This window comes from Humulus lupulus, chromosome 7, assembly GCF_963169125.1.
Source record: "Humulus lupulus chromosome 7, drHumLupu1.1, whole genome shotgun sequence".
Taxonomy (NCBI): Eukaryota; Viridiplantae; Streptophyta; class Magnoliopsida; order Rosales; family Cannabaceae; genus Humulus; species Humulus lupulus.
Window position 1 is genome coordinate 144083561 of NC_084799.1, and position 12249 is coordinate 144095809.

Consider the following 12249-nt stretch of genomic DNA (forward strand, 5'->3'; position numbering starts at 1 on the left):
CATAGCATATGCCTCCCATCAATTGAAGAACTATGAGAAAATTTACCCCATGCACGATTTCGAGCTAGGGGTAGTGATGTTTGCATTGAAGATTTGGAGGCACTACTTGTACGAAATCCACTGTGATATATACACTGCTTACAAAAGCCTTAAATATTTCTTCACTCAGAAGGAATTAAATATTAGGCAGCGCCGATGGTTGGAATTATTTAATGATTATGATTGCAACATCCTATACCACCCGAGAAAAGTAAACAAGGTGGCGGATGCTTAATTTCTTGTCAGTACGAGAAGTACCACAGAAGCTAAATTCTGACATCTCTATGTCAGATTTAGAGATAGTGATTGGTCAGTTAGCAACTCTCTAAGTATAGCCAACCATTATGGAGGCTACTCGGGGAGGATAACTTATTGACCCATGGTTGCAAAGGCTGATTCATGAAGTAATGAAGGATACGAGGCCATGATTCCAAATCTCTGATGATGGGGTGTTGGTATTTAAGGGTATAATTTGCGTTCCAAATGATGAAGAAATCAAGAAGCATATTTTCTACGAGGCTCATAATGCCCCATATGCTATGCACCCAGGTACCGCCAAAATGTACCAAGACTTGAAGAACTAATTCTGATGGTCGGGAATGAAGAAATAACTAGTGGAGTACATGGCTCACTGATTAACTTGCCAGCAAACGAAGGCAGAACATCAATGTCCAACTGGGTTATTGCAACCTTTGGAGATCCCAAAATGGAAGTGGGAAATGATTACCATGGAATTTGTTTCAGGTCTACCAACTACTCCTAAGGAAGAGGATACTATATGGGCTATTGTAAACAGACTGACTAAGTCCGCTCGTTTCCTGCCTGTCAAGATAACTTATGCAACACATAAGTTAGTGGATATTTACATAGCAGAGGTGGTAAGACTTCTTTCGATCGGGACGCACATTTCATTTCGACATTTTGGGAAACGATTCAGACCAGACTAGAAACCACATTGAAGTTTAACACTGCCTTCCATCCCCAAGCTGATGGCCAGAGTGAACGAACCATACAAATCCTAGAGGATATGTTGAGAGCTCGTGTGCTCGATTTTCAAGGGTCGTGGAATGAAAAGTTGCCATTAATAGAGTTTCCCTATAACAACAACTATCATGTTTCTATCAAGATGGCTCCATATGAAGCTCTATATGGGAGGAAGTGTCGTTTACCAATTCATTAGCATGAGGTTAGTGCAAGAAAGTTTCTTGGGTCAGACGAGGTCGATAAGGCTACTGAGGATATTCAAAGATTACATACCTTGGTAAATCGATAACGTAAATATGCTGACTGGCGAAGGAGACCCTTGGTGTTTGAGATTAGCGACATGGTACTATTAACGGTAACTCCCCTTAAAGGAGTTATGCAATTTGGAAAGAAGGGAAAATTGAGTCCAAGGTTTATCGCACCATTCGAGATCTTGGAAAAAATTGGGGAGGCGGCTTAGAGGTTAGTCCTTCTGCCTGCATTGTCCCAGGTTCACGATGTGTTTCACGTATCCATGCTGAGAAAATATGTGAATGACCCCGCACATGTGCTCAATTATGAGCTATTAAGCATTGACCCTCAACTGTACTATGAAGAGAAGCCGGTGGCAATTATGGACTGGAGAAATAAAGTGTTGAGGAACCAATCAATGTCGTTAGTTAAGGTTCAGTGGTGTAACCATGACATTGAAGAATCCACATGGGAGACTGAAGCCATAGTGAAAGAATTGTATCACTGTTTATTTTAAGTTTCAAAATGAAACTTCTATAAATTGTAGGTATTGTAATGTCCTGCGTTTTAATCACCTACTAGTATCTAGAACGAGGTGGAGAGAAAAAAATTTCATGTTGTTATTGTTAGCCAAAGTGTGAAATGTGTGGTTTGGTGGAAAACTGAGCATTTCGGCCCCAAACCGGAATGGAAACCCTAATCGAGTAAATTCCCAGATTAACTATTATTTGAGAAGCATAATTATGAAAAAATATTATTGGGCATTAAATTAATTTATATTAAGGTCAAAAAGTTTGATTTTTGTATGAAAAATCTCTAAAAATGCATTTGTGTGAAAAATGCACATTTGGCCAAAAATGAGATTTTAGCTAATTAAATTACTTGAATTATAAATATAAGAGTGTGACCACTTAAATTAAATGACAAGGTCTATTTTATTTAATTAACATAGGTTAAGAATTCACTTTGGTGAATTAAGTGAAATATTACAACTTGGTAATCAACTTTGAAGATTATGATTAAATGTAAGTTTAGTTAGTTGAATAGAAATTAATCAAGAACAATCTTTGGGTTAATTATGGATTTAGTGGATAAAAAATTAACGGAATTTTGGTCATTTTGGATTTTCATTTTTACACCATATGAAAAGAAAATGTCAAATAAGGTCTTCATAATTCCATTTTTACAAAACTTTGTAATCAAGTTTCCTTTCACTTTCTCTCAAAGCTTGGCCGACCACTTCACCTTGTATCCTCTGAATTTTTCACACAACTCCTCACAAATCTCTCCTTATCTCATCTCCTTCCTTTTATACACCTAGTTCTAATTCACTTGGTCTTTGTTTGAAACTAAGGCAGCCTATACAAAGCTAGATAATCTAAATGTAAAAGGCTAGATTTTCCTTAGTCAAAGTTTTGAGTTTTGTTGGTTTCTTTCTTTAGAAGAACTTGTTAGCTTGTGTAATCATATTTTTGGGCTTGTGGGGAGTAAAAATATGTAGATTAAAGGCTGATCAAAGGAATAGAAGTGCTTGAGGTCATCTATGGTCATTCAAAATGTCTACAAGAGGTATATGGTCTCCTCCATCATATTTATATTTGGATTTTGAATAATCTGCCATGTTTGAGTAGATTAATGTATTTAAGTCCATTATTGGAGTTCTAATAATGCTTGTTGTTGGCTGATCATATATGCATGAATATTTGGATAATTGTTTAGTGATGGAATCCAACATTTCATAGACAAACTATGATTTTATGTGAGAAAATATTTAAGACTTGAATTCCAATGGGTCAAGCGAAATTTGTATGAACCTTTTTCTTAATTTTCTTGGTTACATAATGTAGTTTAGGAAGATTAGATGTTTCATAGAGTGTAGAAATGCTAAAAAAGGTTTTGAAATGATCAAGTTATGTTTTTTGCAAAATTTGTGTGCAATCTAGAAAATGACCAATAAAAAATTGTGTAAGCAGCCAATTTTGGACAACAAGTTCCATAGGTTAATTAGTGTATTTTTGGATGATTTTTGTAATGAAAACTATTTTGATATTGGTAAAGTTTCAAAGAAAATATTAAAACGTCTAAGAGATGATTTTCAAAGTTAGGTGAAAAATTCTGGAAGCTCAAAATAGATTCTAGACAGCCATGTTTGTAAACCTATTTCACTAAGTAAAAGTTATCCAAATGACCTATTTTTTTTCCGTGTGGATACTGTTTGTATATCCTATTTTGGGCCTAAGATATTTTAGACCTAAATAATAAACCAAATGGTTTTTAAAATTTTCCAAAGTTCAATAAAAAAATATTAGTTTTTCCCTGGGCAGTATTGAAATGGGACTTTTTAAACTAGTTTTCACCAAGGAAAAATAGTTATTAGTATAAAAATATTCTTTGAATAGCCAAGATTAGTTCGGAAAAGTTTGAGAATTTTTATAGTTATAACTTACAAAAATCAATTTTCTAAAGTAGGCAACTTAGAACTAAAATTAACAAAGTTTAATACTTAGAAAAAATGGGAAAATTTTCTAAGTATTTTACTAAGTAAAGTAATTTAATCTTCGTAATTATAGATTTAAATTTAACACACTCAATAATTATTAAGGTTAAATTTAACTCATCAAAGAAAGGATAAAATTGGTTAAGCTAGAATGCTTCCAAAATTATATTTTTCCAACTCGGTTTGTTAGTATAAACGAAGCATGAAATTTCATAAAAAGTCGACTTTCAAAATAACTAGACCCATTGAGGAGAATGTTTCAAGAACCTTAAAGTGTCTTGCTACCACTTAAAAAGTGTGAGGATGATAATACCCTTATTGGGTATCTGATTGTAACTTTGATGCTCGAAGTAGTATGATAATCTACTATAATGCCACAATTAATTCGAGTACACTATATGCTAGTTATAGTGTTGGCTAACAAGATGATTTTTTCCGGGGGAAGATTGCCTATGTGTAGCAAAGGAAAACTTGTAAGTCAATCTATGATTTATGTGTCTGAAACATGAATTAATTATTGTATTGCTTGCTAGAAGTAGGGCTTATACGCTAGTTAGAAAGATGGCTCATCGGGAGACAATGAATAAGGGTGCTTATGATCCACGTGAGATATTGTGTATTGGTAGTCCGAGTTACGCCCGAGACCTTTGAGATAAGTATACTGGTTAAACCTAGGAGTCATACTGATCCTAGGGGTGCTTATGCTCCATGTTATTTTAGTTTGGTTCTCGACTATGAGAATTGGATAGGAGATAAGTATATTGGGTAACTTAGGAGTAGGAACGATCTTAGGGGTGCTTATGCTCCATTGTTAGTTGTTATTATTTGGTTCGGTTAGCTACCGTGACATTTGGCCAGGAGGTTAGTATACTGAATAAACCTAGAGGTCTCAATGAGCTAGTTTGGATTCACTGACCCTGTTTTGTATGAAATTATCTTAAATGCCCTAGGTAAGCAATGGTTACCCTCGAGAGGGATTGCTGTTTTTTAGATAGCAATGTGGAGACTTGAGTCTCCACTGTGATTTGAGCTGAGATATTAGGGGATACTTTTGGCAACTCCCAAATTGCCTTCTAGGGTCAATTTTATTATTGGATATTTTTTTTATTATGCTTCTACTCTGTTTTGGATTTTCTGCAGGGTTTTATGCTTCGTTGTTTTTCTTAAGGTATTGTGATGTCACTAGGATGCTTAGGCATTCTTGAATTGTTTGATTATGGCACATATTTATCTAGAACCCTAAGTGTGGTAAGCTATATATTGTAAGGACAATGACTAGGTCATTTGATCCTACTCTTGCTTTCTACTTTGTGTTGCTAGATTGATTTACTAAGTGTTTTTGCTTACCTAGTTGTTCATGTTGTAGGTAAGGGCAAGGAAAAGCTGTGGCAGTGAGAGTCAGAGTTTGCCTGTGAAAGTGTAGATGTGTCCCGACCTTTAGGGAGTCTACACTTTTAAAATGACACTTTTAGTTATGTTTAAACTATTTTCGGGTTACTACAATGCTTTTAAGTTATTAATGTATTTATTTTTAGTGTGTGCACAAAATTACATATATAAGTTTTTTTATATGTGTTTTTTTTAGATCTTTTTAATGATATAAATGGTTTAATTTCTACAAAATTAGTGTTAGTATTTGTGGGGCTTTACCAGCCTATCAGCCACCCCAACAGTTCGGTGAGGAGAATCAAAGTCAAAGGGCATCTATTCATTTGTGTGAGGACTAACTACCAGACTTATCGACGCTTTTAATCACGTAAGTCTTTTTCCTGGGATTAACTCCCTCAAGTTTCTGTATATTATGTTTATTGTTCGTGAAACTGTTATTTACACTATGTTTAGTCCACATACAGTATGAAATTTCTAGGGTTGGCAAATCCTAGGGATTTATTTTGGGTTTTCCCTTCTTTTTCTCTTACACCCTTAGCAAGTAGTATCTGTAACACCTTACTTCCTTAGAGTCGTTACTAAGTGAGTTTAAAACGTGCAATTAACTCTCTAATCGAGGTTTTAGGTTAAAAGTGTAGCTAAACTGTAATAAAAGTCATACAATTTGAAAATATAATCATCCATTGAAAATTATAAAGTGATATACATTTGGGATCCCAAAGTACTATTTAGACATATTTACAACTCAAAAATATAATTAAAGTCGACTAAACGACAAAATTAGGTTTAATACAGACATCTCCCAAAAATGCCCTTGGCCGTGGAAGCCAGGCAGGCCAAACATGTACGCATCGCTTCACGCTCTCCGTACTCATGGATGATTGAATTTTCCCTTGCCCTTACCTGCACCATAGAGCACCCGTGAGCCGAAGCCCAGCAAGAAAACCCCACACAAGAGAATAACATATGCATAACCATCAATTAACACATAACAAAACTGCCAACAGGCTAAACACAAATGGTCATGCCATCCCAGGCGCTTTACCAGGCCATGGGTTCACGGTCTACACCATGAGGATATCCCAGGTATCCTTTAGGGGTCTCATCCTAGCAACTCACACTCTGCATGCTTAACTCTGCTCCCGCCCCCTTGCCGTTCTCCCCCTTCGTCGTTCCCGGCTCTTGCCGTTCTTTTACATATATGCACACATATCATATTTAAAAAAATACTTAAACGTGTATAAAAATAATCATTGGGGCTACACCCTGCAACACAATCATATAGGGTCGTGCCCTGCAACACAAACTATAGGGCCTCGCCCTGCTCTATGGGTACAACAACTTTTTTACCTGTGTCCCGAGCTTTCCAAGCACCGATATCCCGAGCACAGCCCCCTAGTCCGAGCCTCGCTAAAAACCTAGTCACAATGTATCAACAACATCCATCCATTAAGTTCTAATCCACTAAATTACTTTGGGTCATAATTCTAGTCTCCGAGACCTTGAATTCTATCAATCTGGGTGATAAAATCCATCCCGAGCCTTAACTTTTGGATTCCTGAGTCTAAAACCTCCTTCGATTCCACTAAGTGTCATGGCCCCATGAACCCATGCTGCAGCTCGCCTCAACCAGAAACCCCCAACCCCAAAACACAGCATGTGCGTTGCGGCCCAAGCTAGAGTGTCTGCGACCCGCCCTTCTTCCTGGCCTCCCAAGTGTTCTAGAGGGTCGCGGCCCAGCAAGAACAATGCCGTGGCCCGACCCTTCGAACCCAGAAAATCATCCATTTTTCTCCACCAAAACCAAGCCAATTTACCCCAAAATCAACCTAACAATTCAAGCTAATCATCACAGAAGTTCTACTACAGTCTCAGCAACAGAACCTAACAAGAATTAACCCCAAACCTCATCTAAAACTCAAGAATGATTCTTCATCTAGCTCACATGCATAACTCTGAAATACCAGCAGAAAATAAACATAATTAATGAAGTTAAAGGCTTACCTTTGTGCTTAATTAAACCTTTGAGTTAATCCCCTAAGTTCCAAGCTCCTAGCCCCCAAAGTTCCAGCTTGATTCCTTAATCTCTGGTTAGTTTTTCACCAAAACCTCCAAGCTTCCAAGGGAGAAGAAAGAAGCGAGAGATAGATAGATAGATAGAGAGAGAGAGAGAGAGAGAGAGAGAGAGTCGGTTCCTTAGTTTCTGAGTGCTTCCTCAATTTTTTTTATTTAATTTAAGTCTCTACGGTTACCTCAAAGGCTCGGGGTACCAAAAACGTCCCCGAGGGAAAAATGGTAAATTTCCCCAATACTCCCTCCTAAACGTTCTAACTTCTAATATATCTCCAAATATTTATTTTCATAACCCGATTACCCCATAAAATGTCTAATACCCGAAATACCCCTCGACTCTCCCCGAGTCGGGTATTCGTCCCCGTTGTGACTTTCTAGCTAATCCACTTCTTAGGATTGTCTCGGATCGTGCAACCCAGATATATCACAAATATATCATAATAATCACATTTATGCCCTCAACGGGCTAAAATTACAAACATGCCCCTAATAACCAAATGAGGCCCACATGCATATTTAATTCACCTAAAAGTGCGTTTCTAATCACATATTCATCAAATTTACACATTAACATATTAAATCACTTATTGCCCTCTAGGCATGCTAATCAAGGCCCTAAGCCTTATTAGCAAATTTGGGACGCTACAGTATCTTTCGTTTTTGTTAATCAGAGTACCTTGATAATTCTTTCCTTGGCCAAGTGCTTAACTACTCATTTGTTGTTTCAGATATCCAGTGATTCTGAAATTGAAGAGTTGCACATACACGTATATCACTCATTCAACACCGAGTTTTCTTCTTTACTTCACGACAAGCCAGAATATCAGATTTTTGAGGAGTCCCCCTTCCCAAGGAACCTACGTTTACAAAAGGAGAGCTGAGAATGCAAGGATTTGTCCGTGTCTCGGGCGACCGTGACTCGTGAATTTAGAGAACTTCGTAAGGGTAGACGTTGGGGATTCATCGAACAAGCTCACACCATCACGACACCTGGCCCATCATCTCCCTTGGATGGGTTCACTATGGTACTTCTTGGTCTGATGGATTATCCTCCACCAGCTCGAGCAAGACCTTCGGCTGCCCCAAGGCCACTAGTCTTAGTATTAGATCCTTAGGCACCTACTCCCAGGGACACACACTTTAAGTTGGAGAGCATTGTCTCCAAGATAACTTCAGTAGAATTGCTTGAGGTTATCGAGGAACATTATGGGATCTCCTCTACTCATTTTATTAACAGGGTCCCTGATAGGTCGGAGAAGGCCTATTAGCTTATAACGGGTTCTCGGTGTGGAGCCATGCCCACTTGGAAGTAGGTGCGACCCTTCCACTCAACTAGTATTTCATCGACTTCATGGTATGGATGTGAATCTCACTCTTTCAACTCATTCCCAATGCCTACCGATTACTATCGATGTTCTATGTCTTGTGCAAGGAGAAGAATTGGGTCCTCTTGAGCCTTGAGGAACTGCATTATCACTTTCAACTAAAAGTGACTCCTAAGAAAGGCAATTGAGAGGAGAATGAATTCTATCAGTTGATGAAGTGGGTGTCACCCTATCGAACCTTCCACCACAACGAGAACAAACCCCAAGAATTCAAAAAATAAGTTCTTCTCAACAGGCTTCGACACCAGCAACAATCATCGATTTCGTCAGGGATTCAACCGAGTCAGTAAGTGATTGTATTGACATACCCCTCCTTTTTATATTTGATGACTATTTCCTTTGCCTCACACATCTTTATAGGAAAACAACCTTTTCTGATTCCTCTTCAGTGATCTAGAATTTCAGCGAGGAGATCTGTTCGCATGATGCAAGCCTCCGTCTATGTATTGACTATCGGGCCTATAACAAAACTAAAAAAATATTGTATTGGCATACCCCTCCTTTCTATCTTTGATTACTCTTTCCTTTGCCTCACACGCCCCCAATTTATCTTTCATAGGTCAATATTCGAGGCCTACGCAAACCGATGACTACTTGGCGCGGGCCCAAGCCATCTATGCCCTCTCCCACGAAGAGAGGAATATTTTGCTTCTAACCACAACTGCAAGGCTGCAAAAGGCAGGACTCATCGGTCCCGAGCAGAGAGTCATCTGTCTCGACATGTCTAGGATAGTCATCCCATGCTGGAGGGAGAGGTGTGTCTTCCCCGTTATGGTGATCAACGAGCCCACTGACCTGGATGCACTAGACCTTGGACCTATAGAGGAGGACATCGATAAGGTTGTTGAGAACTCTCAGGAGTTTCATTTGATGAATGTCGAAGAAGAGGCATTCAATTTAGGCTGGGTTATATCTGATGTTCGAGAATTCAAGGGGAATTCTCCCAAGCCCTAAATCAAGCTGGAGGAGGAGGTCGACGAGGCCTTTGAAGTTGTACGCATCCACACACCAACCCTCACCTATGCGCATTGAGGCAGTTGGAAGTTGAGAACCAAGGTGAGGAGATTTCCCTTTTTGTTCCTCGTACTGTTGATGAGGGTGACAATCTAGGAAACTCCTCATTTATGCTTTCTTTGTGTCAGTACGAGTATGTTGACCAGTGTTGGTCGAGGCAGCAGTAAGCTGACTACCTCGACCATTTCGACGAGGTGGTTCATCACCACCATCCTGGTGATCTCACAGGGACAGTCGCAGTGGATCAACGAATACAACACCAACGTGGGCCTGGATTTGAGTTTACTAATAGATGCCATGGAGAGGGTAGTTGAGGAATTGGTGTCTTCCGGAAGTGACACATGATCGGGAGACTTGCAAGAAAATTGAGGTCCTCGATGGTGAGATGATGTTCCCAGAGCTGGAGTGTGTTTTTACAATATGCTACCCTTTTTTTGTGTTCTTTGCTGACTAATATTTATTCTTTGTTGATTTTCAATCCAGATGGACTCCGTTCGCCTGATCCCTGATAAGAAAAAGGCAGCCTTGGAGGCTCGCAAAAGGAAGCAGGCTAGAGAGTCCTCAAGGGGCCTAGAAAAGGTCGAGGGTCAACACCACATAAGTCCCTATAGCTTCCCAGGTTGTCAGCTTGTATGTTTCTGTTAGTGAGGTCCCATCTTCCACCACTGGCTTGACCCTACCAGTGGACCCTCACAAGGACGTGACTGGTCCCCCTCAATTATGCTTGACAGAGGTCGGCAGGCTCCCCGCGACCTAGGAGGCATTTGACTGGGCATCACAATGCGGCAAGGCTATCATCGAGGAGTCGGCGCCTTCCTTAGTGGCTTCACTGAGTTGCGACCCCCTGTTGGGGCTTCCGAGCAATCTTCCTGCTGAGCATGGCCAAGATGATTTAGAGGTGTTAATCCACGCAGGATTCTGAGAGTACCTCCAGGTCTTGGGAAGGAGGTCACCCCTAGCCATAGGGGTATTAGCGAGGTAGGCAACATTATGGGGAGCTACCTCCTCATCGATTGGCACAATTGCGAGAGCAAAACATCACCCATCTTTCTCAAAGTCAATCGGTGACTTCCGTTACGGTAATTGGCCTTTAGCTTAGGATATACTTTGACAATTAGTTTCATTTATGTTTCACTGAATTATGACGCTTTTTTTTCTTTCAGATGACCGTCCTCTCTATTCAATAGAGAGAGGTTGTGAAGGGACTGATGTGGGACACCCAGTGCCTTCACGAGGAGCTTCAAAATTATACAACCATGCTAAAAAAATATGAGGCGGAGCTGGCTAAATTGAAGGCAATGGTGTTCTTCCTCCTGACAAGGCAAAGAAATTGGCTCAGTCTCTCGTGGAGCTTGAGAATGCTCAGGATGAAGAGAAAACCCTTCTGGAAGCTGTCGAGAAAGAACTGGCTGAGGCTTGGGTGAAGATAGTTTCCCTGGAGAAGAACAAAGCGAACCTGATTCACCAAGAGTCTGCTCTGAAGGCCAGTATTGACTCCCAAGTGGGCCGAGTGGCTGTGGTGATTAAGGAGAGTCAGAAAAAGATCACTAAATTTCAAGATCTATCCAACTCGGTTGGCATGGATGCCATATTCCATGTGTGGCTCTGCAACCCGGATCTCGACTAGAGCTACCTTAGCAATGATGAAGCCTACGTCTGAGCTCTCTATGGGAGCGTTTAAAAGTTGAGGAGGCCCGCAAGAAGAGTGTGTTGACTACTCCCAGACCTATGGGTCTCGAAGATGTTGTTGTCCTCACTTGAGAGTTGCCCCCAGGGTCTTCGGATGCTCCTTCCAGCGATGATGGGCTGCCCCCTTAGTAGCTTTTTTTTATTTTTCTATGTTTGTAATTTTTTGTAGGTCTTCGGGTCTTTGGAGCTCAAACTTGATATTTCTTGTGCTCCCAAGCCCTTTGTACATAAATTTTCAATTTATCTATGTAATGTATAGCTCTTTTTACTTACATGTTTATCCCTTTTAACTTAGTCAATTATGTTTTATGGTTTTTCACATATGTGGTTTTGGTATTGAGGCCTCGCGATGCACTTAGACCTTCATACTATAAATTGGTACCAATGTTATTTGACTATGTTTGGAGTGATAGGCAATTTTAGGCTGGACTTTTTTAAGTATTCGAGTTATTTTTGTCATTAGGGCCCACGATGCACCTAATTCTTACAGGTTTTTTCGCATACATTACTACGCGTTTTAGACCTAGGCTTGCACTTACGTGTTTATTTTGAGTTTTTATGTACTTATTGGATTGACACTAAGGTCCCTGGATGCACTAAGATCTCGTAGTACAATTACTCACTTTTTCTAAACTATCGTTCACTCTTTTCCAACTCTAAGGTACCATTTCGAGGTTCCTCTTATCTAAATTGGCCTAAAGATTTGAAGCTATTTTTTGGATCTGCTACCTTTCGTGTTGACTTCGGGGTCCGACGACACCATAGTCACGAGTGTGTAGTGGTCGGTGACCATGTTCGAGATCTAGCATGCTTATTGTCAACACTAAGGTTGTTAACACGTTCAAAGGTACCTCTTTCAGGTTCCGTTTATTAGAGTTCCTGTTAGGTTTCACATGCTAGAACTGTAGCTCTGGAGTGGTTCAAGCCCTACTCATCTTTAATCTGTGA